Source organism: Ptychodera flava, chromosome 4, assembly GCF_041260155.1.
Source record: "Ptychodera flava strain L36383 chromosome 4, AS_Pfla_20210202, whole genome shotgun sequence".
Lineage (NCBI taxonomy): Eukaryota > Metazoa > Hemichordata > Enteropneusta > Ptychoderidae > Ptychodera > Ptychodera flava.
The window spans coordinates 38,212,673-38,230,375 of record NC_091931.1 but is presented as its reverse complement, the minus strand read 5'-3'; the positions used below and the strand labels follow the sequence as shown (position 1 = coordinate 38,230,375).

The following is a 17,703-nucleotide window of genomic DNA, read 5'->3' as shown; positions in this document are numbered from 1 at the left end:
TATATATTACTGCACCTATCTTGATATGTATAGAAATCGAACAAGCAAGCAGTAATCTTTAGTCTGCAATCTCTGGATGATGTATACCAAATAATGCGGCTGCATGCCTGCTGTATTTACTTTCTGCTCTGTCAAGTCTGTCGATGGAGTGAGTGAGTGTCTCTTCTCACAAGTGCCTGGTTTTGGACAATTTTGCTTTAAAATTTTCACACATAAGCCAAACTTTGCCCTATTTGAATTTTCAATGACAATGAATTTACAACAATTTGTTGTATAATCAGCTCAAAAAGGCGATCTGTTGCATGCAAAGTAACATAGCTGCTGCTTACTTCTTCAAAAATCAAGTATCACATGAGAAAATAAAATTCATAAGTTTCATATTAATATCAATAAAACAGTTTCATTTTTGATATTTCCTATCAAGCATTAAAGGCAAACACCATGTCACACATACCCTGTGTCCATATCTCATGAAAACAAGAAGATACCTAATCCAGTTCCCCATCAACATGATTACTTACTGTATTTGTATGTGATATCTCCTTCATCATGACCTATGATAACTATTATAGATATATGTGGACAATTTATGTCAGTCTATTTAAACAGGCCTGTAATAGTTTTGCTTAAGACTACAGGATACACCTGCAGGTTTGGAGACTTCTACATCAGTATTCATATTGATTACATGTACTTCATGAATTATGTACCAGTAGATTTCCAAGAAAAGTCACTGCAACTATGGAAACCTTATGCAGTTACACTTGAAACTGTATTGATTCCCTACATTAAATCTATTCAAGATAAATATTTAACAACTTAAGTATGAAATTATTCTATGATAACTGAGACCTTTTCTGATAGTGCTTGTAAACTGACACTGTGTAGTTCTCCTGAACAAGTAAATTATCCATTGGTTCTTTGATGTTCTTGTGTTTGTGATTCAGTGACAGATATTCAAAAATACATGAAATACGTGTAGAATCCAAGAGATTAACCAGCGAGGCATTGCTTTGTCATATTTTGATGTAGAAATTCATATTACAATTAACAACAAATTGAAAATACTATGTTAAAGTGTTAATTACTCTAATTGTACATGGTAATTTGTATTTTGAGATAACTGGTCTTGACTCTAGGAAGTGTGACAATGACAAGGGTATAATATCTGAGACATTATAATAATATTCATAACTCATTTATTGACAATGAATATGTTAATGGTTTACAGTTGATGCATTTCAATAGTATGCATTTCATTTGCACTGAATCATCGTAATTAATGGTGTCCTTGGATGATTTAACTGAAAGACTGTCAGAGCACAACAGCAATGACAGCGGAAAAGCATTCCCAGCAACACATGAAAATGACACACAAGAGCATTTCATTTGCCTTGGGTCATACCAGTAAATCATTAAATTAACTTTCCTGCATATGCAGATTGCCATTAATCTTGTAAGAACATTAATACATGTATGTGCTATTCAAACCATAAAGTGTAAATCACCATTGTGTCTATGCTGTAATTTGTTTTCCAATCCCTAATGTCTTCATGTATGTATCATAGACTGAACCATCTAATATTCTGTGTTATGTATGGTGACATTTCAAGCGTGATAAATTAGTATTTGATTGTGATGTAATAAGATAATGGTCTTTGTGCTGAAGTATTCAAATAGTCCTTGTTGAAAGTTCCAATGTACATAACGCATATTTGTAATGATTAGATTGATAAATTATTTAGTCTTAAACTGAGTCTGTTCTAAAAGTCGTTTATTCATATCTGCTTCACCTTAGCCCTTTTATTTCATAACTACCTTTCCATGAAATTATCAATTTCAATAAGGAAACAGTGGAGTGCCATTGACACTGAACCAGGTCAGTTGTTAGCACTTGCAAATATCTTGCCATTAAAGAAGGAAATGGTTTCAATTAGTTTTTCGCTCTACTGTCAGCAGTGTGGAACTTATCTAATATGTGGTCTATTGTCAATCATCAAAGCTTCTTCTTGAAAACTATCAGTCCAGTTTTCTTTTATATTTGCTATCAGGATGACTTACATCAGATTTGTCCAAATAATGATGAAATACAAAAATGCCATTTTTGCGATTTTTGATAAAACATCTTCTTCCAAACTGCTGGTCAGACAGCATTGGTATTTGGTATACATGTATAGGTTTGTCCAAATTATAATGAAATCTGCAAGTTTTGTATTCTCATCTGAAACTTGAGTGCTTGTCCAATAGCATTCAAATATAGTTTGTAACTTCCTAGGGATGATGTCTTTTAGTTTTGTTCAAATGGTGATGAAATTTGCATAAGCAAACATTTTGGGGGTTACTTTTTCATATTTGGTCAAAGTTTGGCTTTCTTTACAGTTACATGTAACGCTAGTCTCATACCACCAGTCTTATGGCTTTGAAACCCAATATGCAGCTATTTAGGGATCCCCTCATTGACTTTTGATAAAATTGACATAAAAGTGCATATTTTTAAGAATTTTTTTCTTAGTTTTTACTCAGCTTTCTTCAAAATTGTTTTTTCTCTGAAAATGTATGTCCAATGGTAATCAAATTTAATATGTAATTTTCTAGGGATGACCTCATTTAGTTTTATTTAAAAGATGATGAAATTTTGCAAATTAATGACTACTTTTCTCATATTTGATCAAACTGTTTTCTCATTCATTACAAGCTTTGAAATTCAATACAAAACTTCTTCAGGGGTATAATGTAAATAGGGGTGGGAAATGGAAATCAATCTGTAAACACAAAAATAGTGTCAATGACACTGTCCTCCCATTTTACAGAGATACTAAGTACTAGTACACACATGACATTGCATTCTTACAGGTTGATTACTAAGAAAATTCCATTGCAAGTCCCAATTAATCTTATACCCCGGCAATATGAAATGCTCCATCTCATAATGACTTTTACACATCTGACAGAAAACAACCCTAGGATCAAGACTATCATGTTTTACAGCAATCCAACAAATACTTTGGGAGAAAATGATTTTTTGACAAAAAATGGGAAAAATTACCCCAAAAATACAAATATGAAAATTTCACCACAATTTGAACAAATCTGACAAAGGCCAACCCTAGGATCATACATACAAGTTTTCGATGCAATTGGATTAGCGCTTTCAGAAAAGAAGATTTTTTGACAAAAAACAGGAAAATCGCTCGAAAAATACAACTTTCAAAATTTCACCACAATTTGAAGAAATGTAACTTAAGTCACTATAAAGAGCCTGCATACCAAGTTCCAACCAAATCTGACCAGTGGTTACAGGGTTTTAGCAATTTGCAGGATTTTTCCTTTTTTCCCTTCATTTGTATATTTTGGACTTTGACATGTTTACCGTAAATTCCCATTGAGGCCGCACCTCTAATTGAAGCCGCACCCTGACTTTGAAACATTGTCTTGGCTCATTGTTTGCCCATTTTGGGTTTTTGAATTGTACCATTATAGAAGCCGCACCCCTTCTCTGAGCCCATCATGAAACAATGCATGCTGAAATTCACACCAGCTGGCTTGCGTCGCCTCATTGACTTGTGCTAATGATTGACAGGTGTCTTTCTTACAGAAAAAATACCCAATAAAAAGTTCCTTTTTAACACTACTACCATTGTGCATTTTGTCATTGATAGCAACAAAAGTACAAACAATGCCCCATGTATCGGCACGTTTGTGTGTATGTTTGAACACGGCCGAAGTTTTTGTCAGTGTGGTAAACACCGCCATAGTCAATTACCTGATGCAACAATTTTGAAGCAACGGTGTTTGTGTACAAGTTAAAATAGTTGAGAGATTGAGATACCATGTTTCAAATACGTAGTTTTCATTCAATACCCACGTACCCTTACCGATGCCTGACGTACAACAACACCACCTGCATCATATTGACATAATGAACTGCCTTAGTACTGTACTGTGGCTGCTGAATGACCATGGTGGGTGCATATAAGCTTGTACACGTTCCGTTTTTGATCATGAGAAAATAAAATTTGACCATAAAACAGTTCACAAAACATGCCAGTAAAGTTACCAAGGTCATTCACTTGCCTTTATTGCACTATCCGAGTATGAGCCACCGGTTCGGCAACACAAGACAGCTGTAAATCAAGGGGACCCATCTGCCATGGACGCTTAATTTATGCTAATTTTATGCACGATTTTTTTTCAACACCATTTGATCTTCCATCGCTTTCAAATCAACTTACACGTCCAAAGAAATTGATTGTACAATCTCTGAATACGGAGTGACATTTTTGTGAAATTTCAGCGTCTAAAAACCCCTAAACTTGAGACAAAAACATCATGCATGCTGCTGGTCAAGATGGCCGACCTTAGTGAGACTATTCTATTTAGGGGACGGGGTCACCAGGGTCAGAGAATCAAGAAAGTACTGGAAAAACGTGTCATTTTCCGTACGATGCTGTCAAGGGAACTCCAGTTTCCCATTGTTTTAACATCTTTTAATAGTTTCCTTATTATCTAAAAGGAATTTTACCAAGTTTAACGACCAAATACACTCTCCTAACGTTTCTATATTGGAGTTACACTAGGGTAGGGGCTTTTATGCGGGTAATTTATTCACGCAGAATTCATTTGTACTAATTTGCATAACAATAGCGATTGCCCATGCAATGCTTGGTGAGCATTGAAAAAATATCGAAACACAGGAAATGTACGTAATTGAAGCCGCACCGGGACTTCAGTGCGTAATCCCAGGGTGCCCTCAAAAATGTTTCTAATACAAGCCGCGGCTTCAATTGGGAATTTTACGGTATTTCAACAAATTCACATTTCCACCCCTGGGTGAACCTGTCCACAAAATACTAAGATGGTAGCTGCTGCGATTTAGGAGTTTTTAATGTGGATGGACATACATCCGCACATGCTAACTAACATACATACATACAGACATACAGACAGACATGCATACATTTATTTTTACAGCTTTCAACCTCCAACAGCCGACCAACTTGTCAATATCAGCTTGTTCAACTTGATACTGCTGCTTATAACAATATAAACAAGATTAATTACATTCTAAAACAAGACTTGCTTATCAAGATTTATGTCATAAAAAACAGCATATCTGTCAGGTTATAAAGAATCTTCAGCTGGTTATCTTCATCAGTATTTTCATCCCATTAACCAAGCACATTTTAACTTTCAAATTAACATTGCAAGTAAGTTCTGTTGAATAAGTTGAGACTGTAGGTACTCAGAGAAAGCACACAGAAGAGACAAATGTTTGCAACTTAAAAAGTTCAAGGTCATCAAAAGCATTATAAGGAATCATGTAACACTTTCATTGCATTGTTTACACAGATTGCATAACTGCTATAAATAGCACATGAGGAATCTTACAGCCCAGCTTTACCATAAAAACCCTATCACTTTACCACTCTTTTAATTGACCACTCTATTTTTTTCCTCAAAAAGTAATTTTATTTTATCCTTACCAAGTCAACCATAAATGGAAATTGGAACTTTCTCTATCTCTATTTATTTGACCAACCTATCATGACAAACTATTATGAGCAATTTCTTTTAGATAACATACAGAACACAATATATGACGGTAATGTCAAAGTTGGGATTCAGGAAAGTTGCCTTTACATGTTTTAATCCTCCAAGATGGTAAGCATTTCACTATGAACTGTCAAAATAGTTGAACATTCTAATAATAATTCACTAAAATTATTTTGGCTTTGTTGATTTCCTAATTAATTTAGTTATTTAAAATCATAATAATTATTTTTTTCTGGGTGAATTGATAGGGTTTATACAGTACAAGAGTTACATACAATGTATTCGTCAAATTCAGTTAAAACATCAATTACCATCTAACATTGCATCATTCATATAAATAGCACCTCAGCCTGGAACAGCACAATCATAATCTGCTCATTCACACAGGCAGTACTTGACTTTGAATGAATGACCTACTACATTTCACCTGTGTACCAAATTTGAAAGCATGACAAAAAGTACCACAAAATTTGCAAATTTCAGATTGAGTTCACAGAGTCATCTTCAGGTCACTCCTAGGAACCTGCACACCCAATTAGAAAGTAATGGCATACACAGTTTCAAAGAAGATTTTTTTAACCAAAAATGGCAAAAATTGCCAAAAATACAAATATGCAATTTTGCCATTATTTTGATGCATTCTATTTTGAGTTATCACAAATCACCTGCACGCCAAATTTTAAAACGATCCAACCATTGGTTTAAGAGAAAAACATTTTTTACTAAAATGGCAAAAAAAGAAAGAAAAAAATTCATTAAAAATAGAAAGCATCAAATATTGACATCAAATCTACATGTTTAAATGAGTTGGGCCTAAGGTACCTAAAACCCAAATATGACAATGATCAGATGAGTAGTTCCTGAGTTATTGATTTTTGATCATTTTCGCTATTTTTTTCTACCTCATTTGCATATCTGTGAGACTAAAAAGTTCCTTTTAACAACGGCACATCTACACCATATATGGCATCACTACACCAAAAATCAGCTTAATACGTGCAGCAGTTTCGGAGTTTTTGCGTTGGACGGACAGACATCCATACATACATACATACATACATACATACATACATACATACATCTCACATACAGACTTTTTCCAACCATATAACCTCCCAATTGCCATATATGTATGGCAAATGGGAGGTAAAAAACCTGTGGTGGACGGGGAAATCCAATAACTGACAACATGAACCTCTGCTTACCCAGGGAAACCCAGTGTAGAGTGGCCACACGAAGGCATTTTTTCAAGATGAGACACCTGCCTTCTACACAAATTCAAGCAAAAAACTATTTTTAAATTAGAATTCTCTGCCTCAAATATGCCCTATCCAATGAGAAAATATTTCAACAACACCAATGTTAACTTTCTTTTAAAAATTCTGTTTTGCTGTGAAGAAAATCAAATTTGGTTATTGTAATCTTACGATTTTCACTAAAACCACTATCAAGTTTGCGAAAGGCATTTCCATCAGTCACATGGTTTGGTGGCCATATTGGTTTTTGTGAAAAACCGACAATTATCAGCAAAACCTACAATAACCGTGAGATGATGTTCAAAATTTTTCTTTACAAGAATCAAAAGACCATATTAAGATCAAATTTTGCACATAGTATCATCAGTGTGAGTACTTGAAACCATGGCAACCACTTGGGCCCATCAACACTGCTTGCAGCTTTATTAGGTTGTATGTGCCTCGAAAGTCAGAGACTTAAACTTTTGCTCAAACTTTCTTCAAAAAATATTTCAACCATTCTCTTTCAAAATCAAGAACAACAAGTCATCGTTGATGACACAGTCCCCACTTGTTAATGGGTATTTTGATTACAGGTCCTCAGAGAGGATAGAGTCCTCTTCATTAGGTCTGTGATAAAAATACTTTTGAATAAATTCACTTGATACATGTCTGAGTTATGGTTCAGGACATGAAAAAATCGTAACAAAATGGTCGCACAGTGGCCATAAAGGATCGCATCACAAAACAAATTGATGTGCATAGCTATGACATTGGTCGATGTCCTTGTACCAACTTTGAATAAAATTGGTCGAAACATGCAAATATGCCTGAGAAATCGCTCTGTACATGAAAAAATCGTAATAAAATGGCCGCCTGGCGGCCATATTGGATCATATCACAAAACAGATTGACGTGCATATGTATGACATAGGTCAATGTCCTTGTACCAACTTTGAATAAAATCGGTAGAAACGTGCCTGAGTAATGGCTCTGTACATGAAAAAAATCCTAATAAAATGGCCGCACAGCGGCCATTTTGGATCGTATCACAAAACAAATTGCCGTGCACAGCTATGACATTTGTCAATAAGCTTGTACCAACTTTGAATAAAATCGGTTGAAACGTGCCTGAGTAATGGCTCTGTACATGAAAAAATCGTAATAAAATGGCCGCCTGGCAGCCATTTTGGATCGTATCACAAAACAAATTGACGTGCATATCTATGACATTGGTCAATGTCCTTGTACCAACTCTGAATAAAATCGGTAGAAACATGCCTGAGTAATGGCTCTGTACGTGAAAAAATCGTAATAAAATGGCCGCCTGGCAGCCATATTGGCTCGTATCACAAAACAAATTGACGTGCATATCTATGACATTGGTCAATGTCCTTGTACCAACTTTGAATAAAATCGGTTGGAACATGCCTGAGTTATGGCTCTGTACATGAAAAAATCGTAATAAAATGGCCGCCTGGCGGCCATATTGGATCGTATCACAAAACAAATTGACGTGCATCTGTATGACATATGAAGTAATCCTTGTATCAAGTTTGAATGAAATCGCTCCAGGCATCTCAGAGATATCTGCGTGAACGGACGGACGCACAGACGCACGCACGCACAGACACACGCACGCACACACGCACGGACATGACCAAACCTATAAGTCCCCCCGGACGGTGTCCGTGGGGGACTAAAAACCAGGGGTCACCAGACATATTTGGTAGTTGAGAAACAAATTACCCAAGAATTATCGATATTTGAGATTCAAGATGGCTGCAATCCCTGTGTTAACTCCGGCGAGAAAAATAATATTTCCAATTTAGAAACTAAGATGGTGAAAAATTTTCTAACACCAAGAGCTTTAAAATGAACCAAAATCAGAAAAGAATTGACAAATTTTGACAGTCCAAATATCTGTCCCAGAGGCGCATTCTACCTTAATCTGTGTTTGGGTTTCTTCCATGGCATGTTTGCTAGATGGTCCACTACGTCAAAAATAACCTCAAACAGATATATTCTGATTTGTGTACAAATTCAGGAATTTTTGTCATTGAATTCTAAGAATTTCCCTATCATACTGACTTGTATCATAACATTTTTTCTCATGCATATGTAAGCCATAGTGTATTTTCCTTGTGCCAAGTTTCAAAGAATTATCAGCAAAGTATGCCAGAGTAATACATTTTGACATGAAATATTCATAACAATGTGGCCCTGTGGCAACCAATGTATTGTATCATATCCAATAATAACTTGGCATGCATGTTTAGGTCATTGTGTGCTGTCCTTGTGTCAACTTTGAATGAAATCGGTCCAGGTACATTTGTATAATACCTTCAGATATGAAGAATGTGAAAAAAAAGGCCATCAGATGGCCATATTGGATTATCCTTATACCAACTTTAAAGAAATCAGCCTTGGCATGTCTGAGATATCTGCGTGGATGGACATACACATGCATGCACGGTGCCCAATCCATAAGTTCCCCCAGACTTTGTCTGTACAGTGACAACTAATTACATTTGCTACATGTGTAAAATTAGTCTGTATGGAACAAAAATTGAAAAATTTTGAGGACCTAAAGGGATCATGAAATTTGGCATTTGAACAGAGAATGTACATTTGACAGTCCATGCTTTTTGTTTTGTATTCTAGCATTGTAGCCAGTCACATAGGAAAGTTATTGTGCACTACGTATAGAGAGCTTCATTTAGGCTGCACATGCAATTAAGCAATTTGTGTGATTTGGTGGCTTAAAGCTATGCACCACCTGTCAAATACAGAAAGCAAATTCATTATAAAATGGAAACACAGCGATACAATATCATGTGATATCCTTATCAGTGCAAAGATTATTTAATTCAATATAGGTATCCACAGATGGCTACATTCAAAACTCCTCTTTTTATTTCTTCATCCAAAATAACTGTAACAAAAGTTGTAATTCTGTTACTTTATGAAGTATCCTTCAAGTGATGTCACCCCTGATCAATATAAAATTTAATGTAATTTATTGAATATTTTTGAATATCAGAAAAAAATTGGTATGTTGTAATTTACAAAGCTTTATATGTGAATTTCATACTGAGAAAAGGTTGTTGATTGCAGATCCTCATTTGAATTTCACATCTCCTAAGAAAGTATGGTCAGGGGACAGTGATGGTAGCTTCTTCCTTGCCTTTTACCCTGGATCATGGATGAAGCACTGGAGGGCCACAGTATCAAAGAAAAATGCTGTAGCTGCAATTGATAGCCATGTGCACAGGAGCAAGTGAATTCTGCAAATATTTTACAGCAGTGTTTCCAGAATAAAAATGTACGCTCCAAATTCTTGGATTTTATGTTACATTGTACACATTATTTTTCAGGAAGTCATCACAGCTAAATATCTCTGAACATGCCATTGACTACTACCTATGTGGGCATGCATAATATTAAAAACTAATTTGCTAGATCAAAACAGAATAGTAACCCAAAGTGATACAAATACATTGGTTTGCACTATTAAGCAACTTCATACAGCATTTTTTGCACCTGTACATGAATATTTACTTTGTATGAGTATGCTTAAACAAATTTAACAGCTTACAGTACATGGTACATATCTTGATCTGTTCCTGCAAGTGGGTACTAATGGGCTACACACTAAGCTGTATGACAAAAGGGATGATTTCGATTTTGAAATCATAAATTATCCCCACTTATCAAGTAATATTCCATCTGCACCTGCTAATGGTGTGTATGTGTCTCAACTTCTCAGATATTGTAGGGCTTGTGATTCCTACGCGGATTTTCAAATGAGATACAGCTTATTAGTATTAAAACTAGTGAGACAGGGATATACATCCAAAAGACTCGTGAGGACTTTCAAAAAGTTCTACGGTCGATATGATGACATTGTGGCCAAATATGACACCTCGGTCACTCAAATGATTAGCGACAGCATTCCCGGCTTTGACTTATAACAGTGATTCACATACTGTATCACTTCATACATATTTAGACAATTTTGGGACCAATCCTGACAGATGTAGCATGCTAGCAGGGTACGCTTACCCATTCCAGACACCTGGTACCACCACTAACTATCAGTGGTTCAGGATGGTCCTACTTAAATTTGTAAATCTCAAAGGTCCCATGGACTTGGTAATGTATTATTTTGAATGAAAATGATTATTGGACCAGTTTAATGTCATTTTGCACAACAGGCAAAAGAATACTGGGTTCAATTATCTTTACAGTTGAAACATGATTGTATTCGGGTGTTTTTATACTTACCAGACAGTGACATTACTACCCTTGATAGTGTTGCTTAGCAGGGCATATTTGGTGTCATTTTATAAAACAGCTATGCGGCTGTCCCACTTGTGAGAAGTTGCGCACCGTGATCCTGATCATGATCCTGGTGTCTGTCACATTTACCATTTAAAAAAGCTATTAAAAAGCTATTAAAACTAAATTGAAATTAAAAAAAATGTTGGCTTTCAATGTAATCACATAAAAGCAAGCACTATTTTTAGAAAGTCACCTGACTACAGAATATCAACACAGTATTTGAAAGCTTCTGACTGCTGATATAAAAGAGAAAATACCTTCTGTTATATAATAAACAGGGTTGCGTTTGCAAACATCCATATCTCAATACATTCTGATTGCTTTTTCTGGTAACTTACAGATGGCAGACATCTCTTGATTCTTTGTATAAGGTTGTGTCTTGATTCTTTGTATAAGGTTGTGACTAAATAATCTGTGCTTTACAACCAGTAAGCTCACAGATACTATCCAAACTTGCCAGAAGTTCCAGTTTACTTTTCAACTAAAATTACCTATCAACAGAACTAGTTGATTGTAAATTTAATATTTATGATCGAATATGAAAATGTTCCTACAATAATTAAGGTTAGAATGCAGTAATTAAATTTTGTTACACTATATTTACTCTCTGAGTCACTGTGTGATGATTTCCCTTGTCCTGTGGCAGGTCACTGGAGCTAGTTCGATGTTACAGTATAATATGACTGACTGTAACTCTGGGAGTTTTAAAATGTGCAGTGTTGCATATGAATTGACTTCTACAACAGTTTTGCTGGTTGACTAGGTAAATTCAGCACAGACCGTTAAAATGAGTTATTTCCTAAAACTTATGTGTAAGACTTAACTAATGTGAAACATGAAAACACGCACAATGAAATATCATATGTATTTCTTGCATCTTATTTGTCACATCCAAACTGGGCTAGTGTAACGGTCTTTTATATGGCATATCAATAAATAGCATAAATAAACTACACCACATACAGAACAGATCAGCTTGTCTCATCACCAGCTCTCAACAATATCACTGCCTACCCATTCCACAGAGAATTGAATTCTAACTACTTACCACTGTCTTTAAAGCACTACATAATATCTCCAGCTTACATATCCACACTTTTACAACAGTACAAACCCACACGTAACCTACATGTACGCTCCATATCACAGCTATTACTCCTAGATATAGGAGACATGCCTTCATAAATGCTGTGCCAAAGCTCTGGAATTCCCTACCACCTGACATTAAAGAGAGCCTGGTCACTTCCCATCTTTCAAAAGAAACTGAAAACATCTCTTCAAAAAAGCATACACAACCCGGCAACACTAACTTATTAATTTTTTCAGCTCTGATCATTTTTTTCTCTGGATATACGGTGCTATATAAATTTTACTTTTACTTTACTTTACTTAGTGCTGGAGATATACAAGTTATATTTTCAACAGATAATAAGTATTTCATAGCTCAGTAGGCTGTGAATGGAAAAATCTACTAATACTCTTTAGAAAATCCCATCCACTGTCAGTGAGTGGAAAACTTTGAGAGGGATTCATTATTCAAGTTTCTAAAAAGCCAGCACTGAGTACCAAAACCACATGCATCATTTACACATGTAAAACATGCACACTTTGTTTTTGGCTTACATGTTCACTTATCTCTCTTTTGCTTTGAAAATTTTATAAGAAAAATCAATTTGCTTCCAGGGAGTCACTCACTGAGCTTGCCCTTATCTTTGCACGTAAGATATCAACTTGTCTCTGATTGATTCCAACATATTAGTAATATATTACCGTTCAGTTAACTTGTATGGAATGGACACATTATACCGGTACTCAACTGCATGTTAAATGGACAAAGGTAACTTTAGTAAAACCTCAGATGAGTGGAAATTTGTCTTCCACCACCAGCCTATCCTTGCTATAGGATGCATTCACCATTGTTACCTGGGTGCCCTTAACAAACCCGCAAAGAGAGCAGGAACCATTCTTCATCTCTAGAATGTGTCAAGCTTGTGAGCATGCAATGGGTAATATAAAGTTAGAAAAAAAAATTTCCTTCAACTGCTGTATATTCCAGAACAATCAACATACGCTCTTTGTGTTGCAAGGATGGCTGACATGGGTCAATGTAAATGCATGTGGAATAGTATGAACAACTGTTGTTGATACCTGACGAAAATACGTTTCAAACAGCTGCTGTCCCCTTGACAATAAAGACAGGGTACCAAGACTAGGTTAGAAGCCCAATCGGATTAATTTGTTACTTGTTCAGGTACATACATTCACCTAAGTCAAAAGCTTTAAAAAGCTGCCTGTCATAATCAAATGGCTTGCCTACTTCACATGTATCTCTGCTACAAGCATACATCCTAAATTCAAGGGAAAGTAGCTGCCATTTATTTATGGTAGAGAAAGCAAAAATAAAATTTTGACATAATATATAGCCAAAAAAGAAAACTATATAGAATGAACAAAACAGTTGACTCTAAAAAAAATTTTGAAATCGATCATGGGTATCAAACATATGCACATACTAAATTAATCACTTACCTTAAAAAATACACTGAATATCTCAAAATTTGCCACCTGTTATGTTTAACCCACATCACTCTATCTATCACATTAATATCTCAATGATACAAACCACTTGACATACACGTCTTTATGTTAGGTATATATTTAAATACCAGTACACCTGTAAAGTGTATACAGCATACACATGACACTACACACACACACATATACACACACACACACATGTATATACTACAGGTACACACATGTACACATTCTCTCTCTCTCTCTCTCTCTCTCTCTCTCTCTCTCTCTCTCTCGCTCTCTCTCTTATAATATATATATATATATATATATATATATATATATATATATATATATATATATATATATATTTATATATTCGGCTCAAAGTTGTACGGCTCCACGAAAAACACTCGTATACGATGACGTCAAACAGAGAAAAATTCCCTGGGACTATATATTTATCACATGAACAGTCTTCTTTTTTTTCTTTGATGTGGATGGATCAAAATTATCGCAATTTTGTGATTTATTTATGCGGATTACTTTCATTTAATGAGTAAAGCGGCCCTTCACCCAGGAGATGTGCAAATGTTTACAGGTACATGTATGCTTTCATTCATAAATCCGATTAAGCTGAAATTTTGCTATATCGAATAGTATCTCCACCGATCAGACATAAGCATTCGGTCACGTGCGTGTGTCAATCACTGTCTCACGCTGGACCGATGCCAAGGCAAGTCTGCCATCGGCGGACATAGCTTTCACCACGTTAGCAACGGATAACCATAGTTTTTTGAGTTATTTAGAATATTTACAGTTGTATTTATGAAGTTAATGCAACGACACGATCGAAACAGTAGTTATCATTCTTAGAGATGCTGTGGCTTTTAAAATATCACAAGTTTACGACCTTGGCGATCCCGAAAGATTCAGATCGATGACACACAAAGTGTACGCTTGTAGAGGGCACTGCCGTGACCAGTCTCCGCCGGTGGCCATCTTGGTCGGCAACGTTTTCGTCTACGGACTTTGATGTTTGCTGTGACACATATATTGCCCATAGGTACATCCCAATTTTGTTACTTGACGGGAACTCTGTTCTGTTGTGGGTGTTGTCCGAGTCAACTTTTGAAATACATCGGAATCTACAGCGCTGCACTACAGCGAGTTAAGGCTACAGGTCGACAGCTTATGTCTTCACTACAGCCTTACGCTGCAAGTTTGATTCCGATCGAGAAAAAACGGAATAATTTGTGTGATGAAGGAAATTTATCGTTGTTCGTGAAGATTATACGGTACTCATTTATTAAGTTGAACTTTCATTGAGGTGTATCTTTCGGGTTTATCGCCAACCGGGATCGCCAGGTACGACGTCGCTTGGCGATCGCCAGGTACGACGACGTCCACATTGAGCCTTACAACTGGAGCCGTGACGTTACTGAGCCATTAAAACGATCGACGGTATCCTCATTCGATTCTTGGGAATAGCTAAAGCTTTAGCGACTCGAATTTTCGTTGGACATGCCTTCTTTGTTTCCATATCTGGATTTATCAGGTCACCTTTTTGTCAAAATGCCATAAGAGCACGGCATCGATCACAACAAATCGGTCTGTGTCAGGGCGTGCATGTATGAACGGTACCATTGCAGGAAAAAAGTTCCGGTTGATGACGTACAACAGGGGTAATATGGATTTCTTATCTGTGCTGGTGTACGTCACACAGGTGGAGATACCGGCCAGTTCATGTGATAAATATATATATTGAAGTATACAATGACCTTGTGGGAAATTACAGTGCCAGATGCTAAAGCTGAGTGTTATAAATAATAAGACAAATTACTTCAAGTACAAAGTAAGTTTCATGCATCCTGCAATCATCAGATCTGTCTGATGATTGCAGGATGCATGAAACTTAAGTTACAGATATTATTACTTTGTACTTGAAGTTATTTGTATTATATATATATATATATATATATATATATATATATATATAACATATATATATATATATATATATATATATATATATATATATATATATATATATATATATATATATATATATATATATATATATATATATATATATATATATATATATATATATATATATATAAGGAATGCTGGAGAATTGATTTTACAATTTCATCTCTACAACGTTGTTTCGTGAGTCGCGAAACTCACTCATCAGGAGACTCATCGGGAGTTACTAGTTATTGCATAACAAAAGAACAACAATATCACGCACACTATCTCATGGAAGGTCCTAGCCAAAGCCAAGCCATATGACAGTACTAACAAGCGGTGCAACCTGTGTTTAACAGAAAAATTTATTATCATCCGCCATCCAGAATGTTCCACACTCAATAAAAGAAATGAACTTGTGTCATCATGCCGTCACAGAAGCAAGACATTGTTATGCAATAACTAGTAACTCCCGGTAAGTAAATCAGTCCTCTCCGTAAACATGAATATTCATAGCAGCAGCAATATATTGTTATGCAACAACTGTCATCTCAACCAAAATCCCACCACCTGTGTAACCAGCGATGTTTAGCCCATGTAGATTCACTCCAGTCTAGTCTCCTGATGAGTGAGTTTTGCGACTCACGAAACAACGTTGTAGAGATGAAATTGTAAAATCAATTCTCCAGCATCCCTTATATACCTCGCTCTACTTTTGTACTGAGCACTTTGTATCGGACAAGTCGAACCGCATACTTGGTATATAATATATATATATATATATATATACATACATGTAATACACACACTCAAACACACACAATGCTGATCTAATGTGATTAAAAATAATGTCAATAACACTTTGCTCGTACTTTGTTAGATGCGGCAGTGTACATACCATATTTAAAAGCTTCTATAATCTATAGGCCTTCGCTTGTCATGTAAATGTATTCACAATGTCACATGCATTTGAATACATTTTTGTGCACCATCTGTCAAATACTAAGGCAAAGGACTAGTATGGTTGGCAACTTTTGCACTTGACACACACATACCTTGTTACATACATAGTTTCAAAGCTATGGAATAAGCCGTTTTAGAGAAGATGGTTTTTGGACATACAATGAGAAAAAATTGACCAGAAAATACAAATATGAAAGTTTCCCCCACAGTTTGAAGATGCTTAACTACGGTTGCCTCTAGGAACATGCATACAAAGTTTCAAAGCAATAGACTAACGGTTTTGGAGAAGATAATTTTTTGACAAAAAAAAGGAAAAATATTGCTTAAAAATACAAATATGAAAATTTCACCACAATTTGCCTAAATCTGACAGAGGTCAACCTAGGATCATGCATACAAAGTTTCAAAGCAATCTGACGAACAGTTTCGGAGAAAAATTATTTTTTGACCAAAAATGAAAAAAATCACCCCAAAAATACAAATATGAAAATTCAACCACGATTTGAAAAAAATCTAGCTAAAGTCACCTTAACCCTTTGAGCGCTGTAATTTATTTCCCCGCCCAAATTTTAGTCTAATATTTTACCAATTTTTATGAATTTTTCCTGATTTTATAATTTTAGACCAAATGACATCACATTTCATTGGCTTCAGTTTTTTTCTCAAAATTTTTGGCAAAAATCTGAGAAAAATTGACTGTGATTTATTTTATAAAGGGGACAACAATAGACTTTGGCACTCATAGGGTTAAGGAACCTGCATACTAAGTTTTAACCAAATCTGGTCTGTGATTTCAGAACTTTAGCAATTTGCAGGATTTTACCCTTTTTTACATCATTTGCATATTTTGACACTAACATCTTCATTTTCATCAAATATTCCCATCTCCACCCCCGGGTGCACCGGTACACCAAAGTGTAAGATGGTAGGTGCTGCAGTTTTGGAGTTTATGATGTGCAGGAACATACACAAATACATACATACATACATACATACACACATACATAATACATATATACATACATACATACATACATACATACATACACATACACACAATACATATATAGACAAGCAGATGCCACTGACTTATAAGATAAGCTCTCTTTGGTATACATAA

At 35.5% G+C, this 17,703-nt stretch overlaps 1 protein-coding gene across 1 annotated transcript in view; it reads right to left on the bottom strand.

Moving 5' to 3' along the window:
- The window catches only part of LOC139132273 (uncharacterized), a 50,205-nt gene that overhangs the window by 31,756 nt on the left and 746 nt on the right, over positions 1-17,703 (bottom strand). The gene's annotated exons all lie outside the window — the stretch shown is intronic.